Consider the following 17,099-nt stretch of genomic DNA (forward strand, 5'->3'; position numbering starts at 1 on the left):
CCTACAAGAGCATGGTTCCTAACATGTGATTAAGACAATTAAATTATTAAGATTGATCAAGTGATTGGGTTTTTTGGGTTCTTTGGGTTAAGGATAAATTGCCAAACTTGATTGTGTAAATCTAGGTTTGGCAATGTTAGAAAGACACAAGGTTGACATTATGATACATTTGACTCTTCATTGAACCACAAAAACTAAATTCCTAGCCTCTCACCTTGCACCTTGAGTAATATTTCTCACGAGTCCACCAATCAATTCATTAATATGAATTAGTCAAAAGGATAACCATTACATTGAATTCAACTACTAGCATAAAAATAATAAAATCACATTCCTACTCCAAATTAGAACAATATTGAAAACCTCATTAAAAAGTAAAAGAGGTTCCTACTAGATGTGACCTCAAATTGTATGACATTATTGGACTTGACTACAAACTATCTCAAAACCTAACAAGATCCATAACTCCCATAGTTGCATGGGTAATGTACCCATGCCTCGAGTACTAATATGCCTAAGTATTAAATTCTCAACAAAGATCATCATAGTGAAGGAACTTGATTAAGATTTTTAGTTTTTATTTCAATTTTTCGTTTGCATATTAGATTGTTTTTTATCACGATTATTTCAATATGTAATCACTAATTAGATTCAAACTTTGATACAATAATTGTACCACATTTCAAGTTGTATATTTAGTCTTGAAAGTTAATATTTGATAATAAACTTTATCATTATTATTATTTTGAAAACTCAATGTCATTAGATTTTTACATTTTCTATAAAATATAAAATTAGATTTAAAAAATGATGTGCCCAATGTATCTACATCTCCTATTATAAAAAATAACCCCTATTGAATCTCAAATACCAAGTACCTCCATCTATACAACCTTGATAAAACTATAATTTACCATGAATCACCTATATATTTTTACCTAATCTCAAATACCAAGTACTTCCATCGCTATACGACCTTCATCTCTATGCAACCTTGATAAACTACAATTTACCATGAATCACCTACATATTTTTGCTTGTCATTTGTTATGAAAGAGTTTGGAAATACATATGAGTAGAATAACCCTTAAAGGTGACCCATCGGAGCTCTCTCAAATGAAATGAACTTTTCTACTTTTTGGAGCACTAATGCACATAATAGCACCCTGAAAATATTGTACCATAAAATTTGTCCCCTAAAATATTTGGAAGAACCATTAACATAAAATCTACCTCAAAAACATATGGGTGGGTGTATTTAGAGTGAGTTTAAATCTTAAGATCACTGTAATATTCTCCAACGCTTCAGGCATTATCACTGCAAGAATTTTCTACAGACTAGTAAGCACCTCTCTGAGTAGTCCAAGTCCAATAAAATGTTCAACGGAGAAGATATTGAATCCTCCCATTCTTCCCTTACCTTGCAGTCTACCACACAACCATGGAAATTAAAAAGGACCCCAAGAAGAGTGAAGTGATCGTTCTACGGAAGACAACCTGATATCCTCAAGAAGTCCAGGGTTCTAAAACAGTTTAATAAAATGTTCAGCAAACTTTTAAAAATGGAATATAATATAAAAAATCAGCCATAGCAAAGGAACAAGAAAAGAAGTCAAGGAAAAATATGGAATGGCAAGGCAACCAACACATATTTATAGAGAGAATCATTGAACTATGCTGTTGCAATACATCGCTTAAGAGCCTACCCCAATCTGATACACCTAAATATGCTCTTTCCTCTCTGCAAAACTTCAAAGCTATATATATATATATATATACCTCCTTATTAACGAGTGAAAAAGAGACCGCCAATCTTTTCAAGCTCTGGTTAGTGAAGTCCATCACAAGACTATTTCATGGACCAGGTAAAAATCTTCATTACTTGCAGATCCTTTTAATTTTTCAAAAGGAGCATTGCTGCATTCTACTACTTCTCAGGACTTTAGTTCTTGGTCTTTTGGTCTTTAATGTCCAATGCATATGAAAATTTGCACTCTTAGATTCTGAGTTTTTTCATTTATCCCTGCTGAAGGTTGTTTTTTAGTTGAAATGTATATAGTAATCTAACCTTCTAATATGGATGCACCAGAAACGATGTGGAGCATCTCTATAATTGTCATTTTCCGTAACTGTGGAATTATGGAATTAGCCATATTTGAAATTTATTTATTTTGCTTCTGTTTTGTTTTTCCTTGTTCTAACAATTCCACCCTTAACAATTCCACCCTTATCAATTCCTGCTTATTGCTGTGGAAATTATCTCCTACTTATCAATTCCACCCTCGACTAATTCTTAACTCGATGGCTTTCCTCATCAAAAATGGCTCTTGCTCATTAAGTAACTTTTCAACACCTTTGTGTAGATTTATTTCTTCTTGCTTGCTCATTAATGCAAACTCACATTCCTCCAACAGATGCCATAACTCTTCCACCTCAATCTCTAATTTTTGCCTACCTAACCAATAAAAAAGCCCAGTATTCGAAGCTGAACTCAGTATCTGACCCAAAAGAAAATATCTTGCAACTAATCATCTTCTCTTTAATGCATCTAGGTTCTCTGTTCCTGCGAGCAAGTTGAAATTAATAATTCCAAGCTTATCTATAATCAATTTTGCGACACCTAAAACAGACCCATCTCTAATTAGACTCTTTATAGTTACCAAGAATTATAAAATTTGATAGACAATGAAATAATCAAATTGGTTAGAATTCAGCAAAACCTACAAAAATCAAGATACACCTATGGAAGTGTTAAAAGAAGCAGGAAATCAATAGCAGCTATGAGCAATTACTACAAGAATCATTCCTGTTGTTTTAACTTAACTATAATCACATATGGGCTGAAAACTACAAAATGTTAACGATATCCCATTTTTAGTGCAGAAAAAAGAAATTTTCGTCTCTGCTAGAGACGCTAAACATTTTATGTCACACAAAATTGAACCTTTAGTTCGCTGCCAAAAATGCAAACATTAAAGGAAACATTTAAAAAGACAATAACCTGATCTCAAAGTAAATTAGATTGTTTTTGGGTAAATGCTAATAGGAGTTTGATTAAGCCATATTAATTGTTATCTCCAGGTAAAAACAACCTACAGCTCTTAGACAATTATAATTGTCCGTATTACCAGACACATGTCCTGTCAAGATTTTATGAGATATGTAAACCCCCTACTGCTTCAGAATGATATTAACTAAATCTTTATATCTGCAACAAATATGCAATTGGTCGATTTCAGAAAAAATAAATAAATAAAATTTTGTGTTACTTTTAGATTTGATTGTTTATGTTTATGGTGTTTTTTCTTTCCTCTTCTTTATCCCACCTCTTTATAATCTTATGTAATTTTCAACTTATCATCTTTCTATCATAAAGTATGGTCTGATTATGTATTATAATTGATACAAATAAACATAAACAGTTGAACCCCTGTGGCTCCTGCCATTCGTGCAGCCCATCTGCTCACGTGGACCCTTCTCGATCTGCTACTTTTGCTCTGATCCAATCTTTGGCTGATAATGTGCAACCTTCTCAGCACTCTGCCTCCTATGTTGACAGTCTTGACCACTCCCCTCTTGTGGTGGGGATGTTATTGATAGTCTAGTATAGACAGTTAACAAAGTTTTTGAAAAAAAGACTCGAGCCTCTCATTCGTCTCCCTATGGTTTGAGTGAGATTATTTAGTCTAAAAGCAATTTGACTGGGGTTGTGGATCTTAAAGATGTTACTAATTCAGTATTAGTTGTGAGTTTGGTTAACAAGTGGTGGTGACTTTGTTAACTAGACAAGAGCTTAGGGAGGTTCATTGACATTTATCTTTGATTATTAGACAAATTATCCAATTGTGTGGCTCCTTGGAATAATATGTTACTTTCATGCACATTCTTGAGGGGTGGAACAATATTCACAGTTGTTTGGTTAAATGGACTTTGAATAATAGGCATGATTGAAATACAATGAATAAGGGACAATTGCCTAATAACATGTCTCATGTGTTTGACAAAGTTAGATGATACTCACAAGATTTTCATACCCTCTTTATTGAACATTATATTTCTTATTCAAATATTTACCCTTATTTTATTTTATCATAATAAATTTTAATACAAATTTCATTTTAATATTTTAAATAAGCATATTTTAATGCAATTGATATGTCTTACTATTATTTATATGAATATTATTTTTAAAAAAAGAGCTACAAATGAAAAAGATAGGTACCTACTCCATATTGAATTTTTTTTTGTTTTCATAAAGTAGGTAGTAACGTTGAGGGGCTCAACTTTTAAATTGAAAATTATTTCATTAATAAGCTTTTTTCTAATTTCACTTCAAACAAACCTCATCACGTGGGGTCCCATATTTTTATTCAGCTTGTTTAGATTTATTTATTTGGCATCTTGATACATTTGTTTATACATAAGTCTATTTATATTTAACAATTTATTATTTATTTATTATTATTCCATATTTAAAGCAACTCATACTCAGAGATGACTTCCTAAGACATGATTAAAACAATTAAATTATTAAGATTGATCGAGTGATTGGGTTTTTTGGGTTCTTTGGATTAAGGATAAACTGTCAAATTTAATCGCGTAAATCTAGGTTTGGCAATGTTAGAAAGACACAAGGTTGACATTATGATACATTTGACTCTTCGTTGAACCACAAAAATTAAATTCCTAGCCTCTCACCTTGCACCTTGAGTAATATTTCTCACAAGTTCACTAATCAATTCATTAATATGAATTAGTCAAAATTATAACCATTACATTGAATTCAACTAGTAGCATAAAAATGATTTTTCCTGCTCCAAATTAGAACAATACTTAGAACCTCATTAAAAAGTAAAAGAGGTTCCTACTAGATGTGACCTCAAGTTGTATGACATTATTGGACTTGACTACAAACTATCTCAAAACCTAACAAGATCCATAACTCCCATAGTTGCATGGGTAGTGTACCCATGCCTCAGGTACTAATATGCCTAAGTATTAGATTCTCAACGGAGATCATCATAGTTAAGGAACTTGATTAAGATTTTTAGTTTTTGTTTCAATTTTTCATTTGCATATTAGATTGTTATTTATCATGATTATTTCAATATGTAATCACTAATTAGATTCAAACTTTGATACAATAATTGTACCACATTTCAATTTGTATATTTAATCTTGAAAGTTAATATTTGATAACAAATTTTATCACTATTCTTATTTTGAAAACTCAATGTCATTAGATTTTTACATTTTCTATAAAATATAAAATTAGATTAAAAAAAATGGTGTAACCAATATATCCAAGTTTCCTATTTTAAAAAATAACCATATTGAATCTCAAATACCAAGTATCTCCATCTATACAACCTTCATCTCATACAACCTTAATAAAACTACAATTTACCATGAATCACCTATATATTTTTACCTGAATCTCAAATACCAAGTACCTCCATCCCTATACAACCTTCATCTCTATGCAACCTTCATAAAATTACAATTTGCCATGAATCGCCTATATATTTTTACTCATCATTAATTATGAAAGAGTTTGGAAAGACATATGAACCACTGGTTCGATGCTGATTGTAAAGCCTTTCACCGCCACTTGACTTTAACCTTTGAGACCTCCCCTTCGGCTATTGACGATTTTCAGCATTCCTATAGCCGGTTTCTTCGTGCGAAGAAACGAGCTTACATGGTTTCACAGTGCAAATTCTTATACGATATGCTTAGCCAGGACCCAAAGCTCTTTTGGCTCACCTTGTTCCTGTGTTACCTGCCCCCACCTTCCTCCATCAACCTATGCTCCCTCATCTCCCACACCACCACCCTTTATGACATCCCAGGCCTGCCACCTCTCCACCTCATCGCACCCCCTGACTGTCGTATCTTTACCACTTCTATCATCCACGAGGTCGTCAGATCTATGAGATGCATTGCCGATGAGTATGGTTTCCAAGCAGAACTACTCAAGCTTGGTAGTCTGGTGATTAGCTCCTATCTCGCCACACTCTTTAATAGAGTGGTTTGTACCGACTTTCTGGAGGCTTGGTCAAGGCACATGATCCATCTGATTCATAAGTCAGGGTTGATTTCTGACCCCAACAATTACAAGAGCATCATGATTGGGAATATCTTTGCCAAACTTTATGCCACAGCACTGAATACTATTCTTTCGGGGGAACTAGACATGATGAAGTGTAGGGCTAGCGCTCAAGCTGGTTTCAGAGAAGATTATCAAACTATGGATCATATCTTGACCTTACGAGCGGTCATTGAGGAGGCTCGTCATCGCTCTGCGAAAGTCTACTATTGTTTTGTGGACTTCTATAAGGCGTTTGACTCCATTCCTAGAGTTGCCCTTTTTCAAAGGCTCAATTGGGATATCAGAGATTCTTTTGACAACCATTATAAGACTCTATGAGCAGGTCGAGGGCAGATTCAGGACTCCAGCGGGGCTCTCTAATCCTATTCAGAGCACTATTGGGGTGAAGCAAGGGTACCCCCTCTCCCCCACTCTTTTTGGCATCTACATCAACGAGCTTGAGGGATTTATCAAAGACTCATCCCTTCCAGGTGATGGTTGTTTCTTACATCAGGTTTTAGTCTCCATCCTTCTTTTTGTGGATGATGTGATTCTTCTTGCCTCCTCACCCGAGAGCCTCCAGAGAACTCTTGACAACTTAGCCTCCTTTTGTGACTCGACACAGCTTGTGGTTAACTTGGGGAAGACTCGAGTCATGGTCTTCAATTTCTTGAAGACCTCACACTTACATTTCTACTTCCAGGGTCAGGAGATTGAGATCGCCTCCTCGTACACTTACCTTGGGGTCAAGTTCTCTAGTCCTCAGTTTAGTTTGAGACCCTCCATTTAGCCCTGGATCAACAAAGGGATGGGTTCCCATGCCATGATTGAGAGACAGTGCTTCAGACACCATTTCCAAGACACCTCGTCCAAGTTGTCCCTCCTGGACTCTCTGGTCAAACCTACTGTTCTATATGGTTCGACTGTTTGGGGACCATCATTGCTTGATTTGGACTAGGCCTCCATTGAGTGTATTTAGACTCTCTTTCTTCGGCGGATCATCAGATGTCATCACTCCATATCCCACAATATCATTCTAGCTGAGTTCAGAGCTCATCCCTTTAGATTGGGGGCTATTTTTGACTTGATATGGTTTCTCCACCATCTTCGTTGTTTTGTGGACTACTCTGATGGTCGGGACAAATACTCTTACCTTACATACTGCTCCTCATTTGCGCTTGCCAAATCCGACACCTCCGTGAGAGCCTGTTGCTGGTATGCCCAGGCCACATCCCTTCTGAGCTCCATCGAGATAAACATTGATCACTTGCCCCCCTTTCGGTTCTCGTTAGACGCTCCTACTCATCTTCTCCCTTCCAGGCAGGAGTTGAACGAGCAGATCAGACTTGAAATCTATAAACAGTACCTCGTTATGACTTGGACCAACCCACCTAAGGGGTTAAGTCCGAGGATGGCATTCTATGCTGAGCACTTTCTGGACATGCAAGATGGGATTACTGCTCGACCTAGATATTTATCACAACGTTGCTGCCATTCTCTTCGGTTCACACTAGGATCTTTCAAGGTTGGTTCCCATCGTCTATGGACCCAAACTAACCACCAAATTGATAGAGAGGACCGTATTTGCAGGCTATGCACATTGGCCGAGATTGAGACTAAGTTGCACTTCATTTTCCATTGCCCTATTTATTACAAGATCAGAGGGAGATTTTATTGTTTATTTGGAGAGTGTAGCTCACTGACCTCCTTCAACTACACTAATCAAATATGTTTGGCGCTTTATCTCCAGGAGGTGATCCAGCTTCGTGATCACAACCTACAACTTATTTTCCCCAGAAGCAGGCTGCTGAGAAGCTCATTATAGACTTCTTCTCGCCCCTGCCCCCTAGGCGGGGTGTGAAGCAGCCCTTAGATACCTCCACCATTGTTCACTCTAGATCCGTGTGACCCTCAAGGCTTATTTTCATCCTCATCTTCATCTTCATCTTCATCAACGTAATCCCACCAACAAATTTCAAAGATGGCTACATGCTCTCCCCTGCCTGGATCTGTATCCCTCAGTGTTAGACTTCTTCCAACCTAGGAAGAACCCTTAGTTTGCGCCTCATATCTGGTTCTCTTTCTCTTTTGTTTTCTTTATCGACCACTGTTTGGTGGTCTGCTGGTTCCTTACTTCTTGTTCTGTAAGTTTTTAGTCCCATAGACCCTTGTTGGTCTCCCATTAGATATTAATAAATTTATCTTATCTTATTATCTATGAATAGTATAACCCTTAAAGATGACCCGTCAGAGATCTCTCAAATGAAATGAAGTTTTCTCCTTTTTGGAGCACTAATGCACATGATAGCACCCTGAAAATATTGTACCATAAAATTTCTCCCCTAAAATATTTGGAAGAACGATTAACATAAAATCTACCTCAAAAACATATGGGTGGGTGTATTTAGAGTGAGAGTTTAAATCTTAAGATCACTGTAATATTCTCCAACGCTTCGGGCATTATCACTGCAAGAATTTTCTACAGACTAGTAAGCACCTCTCTGAGTAGTCCAAGTCCAATAAAATGTTCAACGGAGAAGATATTGAATCCTCCCATTCTTCCCTTACCTAGCAGGCTACCACGCAACCATAGAAATTTAAAAAGGACCACAAGAATAGTGAAGTGATTGTTCTACGGAAGACAACCTGATACCCTCAACAAGTCCAGGGTTCTATAACAGTTTAATAGAAGGCTCAGCAAACTTTTAAAAATGGAATGTAATATAAAAAATCAGCCATAGCAAAGGAGCAAGAAAAGAGGTCAAGGAAAAATATGGAATGGCAAGGCAACCAACACATATTTATAGAGAGAATCATTGAACTATGCTGTTGCAATACATCGCTTAAGAGCCTACCCCAATCTGATACAACTGAAAATGCTCTTTCCTCAAAGCAAAACTTCAAAGTTATATATATACACCTCCTTATTAAGCAGTGAAAAAGAGACCACCAATCTTTTCAAACTCTGGTTAGTGAAGTCCATCACAAGACTATTTCATGGACCAGGTAAAAATCTTCATTACTTGCAGATCCTTTTAATTTTTCAAAAGGAGCATTGCTGCATTCTACTACTCAGGACTTTAGTTCTTGGTCTTTTGGTGTTTAATGTCCAATGCATATATGAAAATTTGCACTCTTAGATTCTGAGGTTTTTCATTTATCCCTGTGAAGGTTGTTTTTTAGTTGAAATGTATATAGTAATCTAACCTTTTTATATGAATGCACCAGAACTGATGTGGAGCATTTCTATAATTTTCATTTTCCATAACTGTGGAATTATGGAATTAGCCATATTTGAAATTTATTTATTTTGCTTATTGCTTCAGTTTTGTTTTTCCTTGTTCTAACAATCCGACCCTCGATTAATTCTTAACTCGATGGCTTTCCTCATCAAAAATGGCTCTTGCTCATTAAGTAACTTTTCAATACCTTTGTGTATATTTATTTCTTCTTGCTTGCTCATTAATGCAAACGCACATTCCACAAACAGACGCCATAACTCTTCCACCTCAATCTCTAATTTTTGCCTACCTAACCAATAAAAAAGCCTAGTATTCGAACCTGAACTCAGTACCTGACCCAAAAAAAAAAAACTATCTTGCAATTAATCATTTTCTCTTTAATGCATCTAGGTGTTGAAATAAAATTCCAAGCTTATCTATAATCAATTTTGCGATACCTAAAACAGACCCATCTCGAAATAGACTCTTTATAGTTACCAAGAATTATAAAATTTGATAGACAATGAAATAATCAAATTGGTTAAAATTCAGGAAAATCTACAAAAATCAAGATACACCTATGGAAGTGTTAAAAGAAGGAAATCAATTGCAGTTATGAGCAATTACTGCAAGAATCATTCCCGTTGCTTTAACTTAACTATAATCACATATGGGCTGAAAACTTCAAGATGTTAATGATATTCCATTTTTAGTGCAGAAAAAAGAAATTTCCCTCTCTACTAGAAACGCTAAACATTTTATGTCACACAAAATTGAACCTTTAGTTCTCTCCCAAAAATGCAAACATTTAAAGCAAACATTTAAAAAGACTACATATAAATAACCTGATCTCAAAGTAAATTAGATTTTTTTTTGGTAAATGCTAATAGGAGTTTGATTAAGCCATATTAATTGTTCACCTCCAGGTAAAAACAACCTACAGCTCTTATACAATTATAATTGTCTGTATTACCAGACACATGTCCTGCCAAGATTTTGTGAGACATGTAAACCCCATACTGCTTCATAATGATATTAACTAAATCTTTATATCTGCAGCAAAAATGCAATTGGTTGATTTCAGTAAAAATAAATAAATAGAATTTTGTGTTACTTTTAGATTTGATTGTTTATGTTTATTGTGACATGTTTTTTTCTTTCCTCCTCTTTATCCCAGCTCTTTATAATCTTATGTAGTTTGCAACTTATCATCTTTCTATTCTTGATGATAGATCATAAAGTATGGTCCAATTATGTATTATAATTGATATAAATAAACATAAACAGTTGAACCCCTGTGGCTCCTGCTATTGGTGCAGCCCCCTCTGCCTGCATGGACCCTTCTCGATCTGCTACTTTTGCTCTGATCCAATCTTTGGCTGATAATGTGCAACCTTCTCAGCACTCTGCCTCCTATGTTGACAGTCTTGACCACTCCCCTCTTGTGGTGGGGATATTATTGATAGTATAGTATAGACAGTTAAGAAAGTTCTAAAAAAAACCTCTAGCATCTCATTCGTCTCCCTATGGTGTGAGTGAACCGTCTACCCACTCTTAAGGTGGACTTCTAACTCTATTAGTATGTTGATCTTGGTCTTTATTAGTTCCTGCCAGACATGGCATGGAACTATTGCGGAGGCTTACAGCTTAAACAGTGATTAAACTAGATGGTAACTACCAATCAAATTTAAGAGTTTCTCAAGATTTATGAGTGCATTTGCCCTTTGTTTAGTGAAGTTGCACGCCTTTTAACGTAGATATTAGTTAAATTAGTTTCAAAATGTTTTGTTTCAATCTAATTGGATGTGGATTTGGTGATGGAAGACAATTAAAAGAAAACACAAATTTCAATACAAGAGAACACGGCAATTCCGACAAATCTGAATATAATCTGAAATTTAGAGCTTCCCCAGATAAAGGAAATGCAATTTCCCATGTCTGCGTATCACTGCCATTAAATTCTTAAGTTTCAATATTGCATTCTTTCCAGTCCATTTGAAAACCCTTTTTTAAGGCATTTGGAAACCTTTCTTTAAGGCATTTGGATGAACAGCCCACGTGCCCTCTTTGTGCTTTCATATTTTGCATGCATTCTTTTGGGGTTATTTTAGGGGACAAGGTAAAGTTGAATATGATAATTTGCTGGTATGCATTTATCCACCTCTCTTGATTAAACACTCTTCAATTGATGATCTTTTTCCTCACTGCAGCGCTCAGTTAGTACATAAAACTATGCTCTAATACGTTGATGCCATCTAAGTACTATGTATAATATTACTAAGTTGGGTGAGCTCCCCTCTGCATCAGATGCTTCCAATTTAGCAGAGCAGGTTGCAACAAATGTGAAACTGATTGCCAATCAAATAAACACCGTCTTATTCATATTTCCTTTTTTTTCCCAAGAATTCCTGGACATTAGTTATTTTCAATAGTTTGGATTGAAATATCCCAGAAAATGACAATTTCCATTGAAAACGATCTCTACAGCGAACAATAACAGCACAGATGATAAACTCCCAAACGAAAAGGATAGATAATTAGAGACTATTCTTCTGCTAATTGGAAGAAAACTCTCTCTGAAGGAGGAAATTCAAAGCAATTGTTTGTGCTTTTAAGAAATCATGACATTGCTCCAGCATTTGAATTCACAGATGAACCCAATATTCAGACTCTTCCATCTTTTCCAGCGACAGGAATTATAGCTCTTTCAGTGATGTGATAAAATCCTTTGGAAGCAGTGCAGATGGCTTTGCTCCAAGGTCCAAACGCACAACTCTGTAAGAACATTATCCTATAGATTCTCATTATTTCTATGTTATAAATATGAAAGGCACCATCCACAACAATTTTATCTGTGGATAGTTTTTGGTAAATGGAGAGTGATTTCGTGATCTTTTCAGGTCTGGGTTAATCTCTATTCCCAACATGACTCTATTTCTCTCTTTATAAGGGCGTTTGAATCCTCTGTTTGGTAATTAAAAAATGATGAACGCCAGGTTTATAGAAGCTTGGTCAAACTGGACTTGACACAACTGATTCGAGTCTATGTTAGTTTTCTATTCTCTTCTGAAAAAATGTAGATTTATCTCTAATAAACATTAACATCTTCTTTATCAACATCGACTTAGATTACTCTTATCTTTATTTTATGGTTTGTTTGATAAAAAAATGTTTTGAGGTTTTGGGTATGTAAATATTATTTAATTTTGAGAAAACCTGTGAATTAGAGCTCCTCTCTTAGTCTTCGTTATATTCTCTCTCCCTCAATACAAGTCCAATGTATATCTTCAAAATCATATTTCTCACCCTCAGTTGCAGATGGACTTGTTAGATGGCTTTCGAATCTACATCTTTTAGCACCATGCCTGACCACATTATGCACATGGAAAAAGATAATGAGAATGAAGAAGCTTAGAAGCACTATGCTGGCCATACCAGGGTACTAGCAAGGAAATATCTGACAAGGGAAATGTTATTCATTTGTGGATGAAACATGACAAGCGGTTAAATGATTCTGGTATGACTACTTATTTTATTTTCCTATGCTCATGCTATTTCCAAATTTTTGCCAATTATAATTTTCATACAGATGCACGTTCATTATATTTGGATAGATCTCCAGCGTCCATACTGTGTTCCAAAGCTTACATTGTGTCAGATATGGAGCATGCTAGGAGAGATTATTGATTTTAGCTTGTTACTTGTGCAGGGATGCTCTAGGTATAAGCTCTCAAGCATTTGATTTAATGCTGGTGATAGATCCTTGGACTTGCCTGACACTTAGCTGACTTCCAATTTTTAGTTACTATTCATTGAGTTTTTCTTGGTTCACAATTTAAATTTTTCTTGTTTTGTAACTCTTCAGATAAGAGTACAGTTGTTACATTTATATTTTATTAAAGTATAAATTAATACAGATAAAATTATAGAATTAATACATGATAGCATGAGTTCTGAATTTTTCATTATTCACAAGACCAAATGGCAGATGATGGACGCTGTCAAGGTTCGAATTGAAGATGTTAACTAATATTTATGTACCCACCATGTAATGTGATCAATTGATTTCCTTAAATTGTTTAGGTTTTGCTTTTTTATTTCTAATCTCAGGAATTATGGGACTTATCAGTAACTCTAGCCATTGGTGCAATTATCACATGATGCTGAGATCTCTACATGGTCCTCTCATGAAGTGACTCTTAGAAAACTCTTCAGATAAGAGTACACTGTTAGACATTGATCCATGTGTGCATTTTCTTCAAGGTGCATAATATTGCACAACTGCTGATAGAAGGCTATCACGATTAATTGTATTGGTGTTTCTAGTCTCACATATACTAATGACAACATTTCTCTGTATTAGTTTTCTCTCATGATTCATATTTTTATAATTTCTAATCTGATACATTGTTCCTACTAAATTAATCTTCCTTTTCTACACTTGGCAGGAACTGTGCTGCCCTGCAGCTCTTGTTTGTAAGAGAGGTAACATCTTTGTTAGTATATTGTTGGTCTCTTTTGACACCTTCAGACTGCGGTTGTGTATACCAATCAGCACCCTTATTATGATGCTGATTTTAATAAAAAAACATATACAATTAACCTCAAAAGTAAAACTGATATTACTAAACAGAAAATGCAAATGGTATGATCTTGATCATTTTTTTACTTTATAAAGAAAATAGTTCAGCCATGTTCTAAACAACTCAAATTAAGTATATTTGTGGCTAATATAACATTTCACTGGTCCAGGATATCGATATTATCTGTAACAATTGGGGACTGCAAAGAGGTGCCTCTCTTCAAGTCAATCCCTGAGATAGGGATGGTTTAGCATAAACATTCTGAAATTTGGATTGCCTCGAGTAAAAATAAGAAAGAAAACATTCTCCAGTACATCCCAAATCTTGTTTTGTTTGGGTTCAACTTGTTACCATTGCAAAACATTTAACAAATCAACTGAAGATATAATTTCATGGTCTATGAGACTGAGTATAAAGATTTCTGGAAATAATGTTTTATGATTTATATTAATGGCTCAGATCACACTAGGATTCATCAAGGGAAAAACAAATACGGTTAGTTTCAGAAGCCATTATAATTGTCGTGTAATGAGATTTTCTGTAACATGGTTGTATCTTTTCTACCAATCTCAAGTATATAGAGTTGCACTGAAAATATTAGTCATCATTACAATGAGAACCAATTTTGAAAAGAGCTTAACAAAAAATTATGCTAAACGGTCCATCCAAAACACAAACAAGAAATAAATATTGAATTGAGGAATGACCGTTGACATTTTTTTGGTTGAGAAAATGACAATTTGAACTCAAGCGGGATTAGAGACGATGATTTCGATAAAACATAGCACATTACATGACAACTTCAATTGAATCAAAATTATTTAGCTTTTTGAGAGGGGTAGAGATAATAAAGTGAACTGACAAAGATATAATTTTAAGACTTTGGCGATGTGAACTGAAACATGACAAACAACAATTACGATAATTGAAGGAAATGAATTTCCGACTCGTAATCTTTTGGAGAAGATAGCGATGTGCACTGATGCAGATTAAATGACATTGAAGATAGTAGAAGGAAATGAATTTCCAAATCGCAATTTTTTTGAAAAGATGGCGATGTGAACTGAAGCAGAATAGATGGCATTCATGATGGTAGAAGGAAACGAATTTCCTAATTCCATCTCTTGTGAATCAAGAAATGCCAAGAATCCCCACTCCGCAAGCAAATTCATCTTGTATTCATCAATCACCGTGGATGGGATGTAAGAAATACATCCGTAAATTTTGTCTACTATAACAAAATCTCTGATGTATTATTCTTATCCCATATTGATTTCATATGTCATTTTTCCCAAAAACTGCCGCTGGAAATGAGAAAAAACAGAATCAAACTATGAATTTTATGATATAACCCTTCCCAAAGAGATACAGATAAACAATTCAAAATATCTTTGACATACCTTAATAAAAATGAAGAAAAACACAATAAAATTATTAATTTTATAATATAACCCCTTCCAAAAAGATTTAGATAATCAATTAAAAATAGTTTTGACTTACCTTAACATTTGACACATGAAAAGCTTCAATACCCAATAGATCTTCCCAACTTCTTTGCACATATTCTCCTCAAGCCGGCCCTTTATAATTATGCAAATGCCACAGCAAATCTGAGAAAAAGTGGGATCAAATATATGCTTAAATACTCTTAAAAACCTAGGCATACCTTATCTGTAGATCTGTAAATGCCCTCTACTAGCTTGACCAAATTAGGGCCGATCTCAAACCAAGATATTGATATGTCTCCTGCCATCTTAATTAAAACGCTCCTGCTTCCTTCTCAGACTTCAGATTTGAAGAAAGCAAAATTAGATTTAGCAATTTGTTCTTCCACGGACTGCCCTTTTTGCTTCCATTGTATCCTTTCGACGATTACAACATTAGAGCTCTCACAGGCTACTTGTAAAGAAGCATAGGATTCGTGTTTTCGCGTTAATCAAATCCCCCATGTCAATAGCCGTCTAGAAACGGCATCTCTAAGGTTTGTTTGAAGTGAAATTAGAAAAAAGCTGATTAATGAAATGATTTTCAATTTAAAAGTAGAGCCTCAACGTTACTACTTTATTAGAACTAAAAAATTCAATATGTAGTAGGTACCTATCTTTTTCATTTGTAGCTTTTTTATTTATTTATAATATTCATATAAATAATAGTAAGACATATCAATTGCATTAAAAAATGCTTATTTAAAATATTAAAATGAAATTTGTATTAAAATTTATTATGATAGAATAAAATAAGGAGAAATATTTATTCAAATACAAAAGAAATATAATGTTCAATAACGAGAGTATTAGAAAATCTTTGTGAGTATCATCTAACTTAGTCTAACGCATGAGACATGTTATTAGGCAATTGTCCCTTATTCATTGTATTTCAATCATGCCTATTATTCAAAGTCCATTTAGCCAAACAACTATGAATACTATTCCACTCCTCAAGAATGTGTGTGAAAGTAACATATTCCAAGGAGCCACACAATTGGAGAATTTGTCTAATAATCAAAGATAAATGTTAACAAACCTCCCTAAGCTCTTGTCTAGTTAACAAAGTCACCACCACTTGCCAACCAGACTCACAACTAATATTGAATTAGTATCATCTCTAAGATCCACATCTCCAGTCAAATTGCATTTAGACTAAATAATCTCACAAAGAAAATGAATATTTTTTCACAAGTGTAAAGTGCCCACCTCACATTCTAGAGAATCCTTTGATTCATCGCCAACCAGATATGTCAAATGATAAAATGACTAAGAGCCCATGTAATTTCAAGAAAAGAATTTTTAGCAAAGGCTTTGCTTGAGTGTGCCAAGAACTCAAACAAAAAGGGGGCATGCCAATAATTTTGACCCCAAAAACCTCAACAAAAGTAGCAGCTTTCCTTACTAAAGAAGCACTAAAATAAAAGACGGGAAACAAACTCCTCACTATTACAACATAAGACACACCTAGAGGGTTCATGAAAGCCCTACTTGTATCATTTATCCTAAGTAAGACAATAATCATGAACTAACAGGAACATGAAAGAAAATGGATTTGAGCTAAGAAAATTTATTCCAAACATGTTTCTACCAAGGAACCTCAAAACCTCCAAACAATTGTCTTTTAAGCTTTGAGAACCTTGTAAGAATATATTATTTACCAAATGAATTATTGACACATACCTAAATGTTAGGCCCCACCAAGGAGTTGCACTTTTGA

At 34.7% G+C, this 17,099-nt stretch overlaps 1 long non-coding RNA gene across 3 annotated transcripts; it reads right to left on the reverse strand.

Moving 5' to 3' along the window:
- Positions 1–1,623: 1,623 nt before the first annotated feature.
- Positions 1,624–15,922, reverse strand: LOC149563238 (uncharacterized). Of its 3 annotated transcripts, none has more exons than XR_016364043.1 (3): positions 15,562–15,922; positions 15,396–15,475; positions 1,624–2,557 (listed from the first exon to the last, which is right to left on the reverse strand). It is a non-coding gene; the product is annotated as an uncharacterized LOC149563238 (long non-coding RNA). The 3 variants fall into 3 exon arrangements; XR_016364042.1 differs by having other exon boundaries at positions 1,624–2,563; positions 15,562–15,921; XR_016364044.1 differs by lacking the exon at positions 1,624–2,557 and adding an exon at positions 11,665–15,199 and having other exon boundaries at positions 15,562–15,915.
- Positions 15,923–17,099: the final 1,177 nt, after the last annotated feature.

Source organism: Cupressus sempervirens, chromosome 4 (assembly GCF_028749045.1).
Source record: "Cupressus sempervirens isolate cs-2001-9-10 chromosome 4, ASM2874904v1, whole genome shotgun sequence".
In the NCBI taxonomy this organism is placed as follows: Eukaryota; Viridiplantae; Streptophyta; class Pinopsida; order Cupressales; family Cupressaceae; genus Cupressus; species Cupressus sempervirens.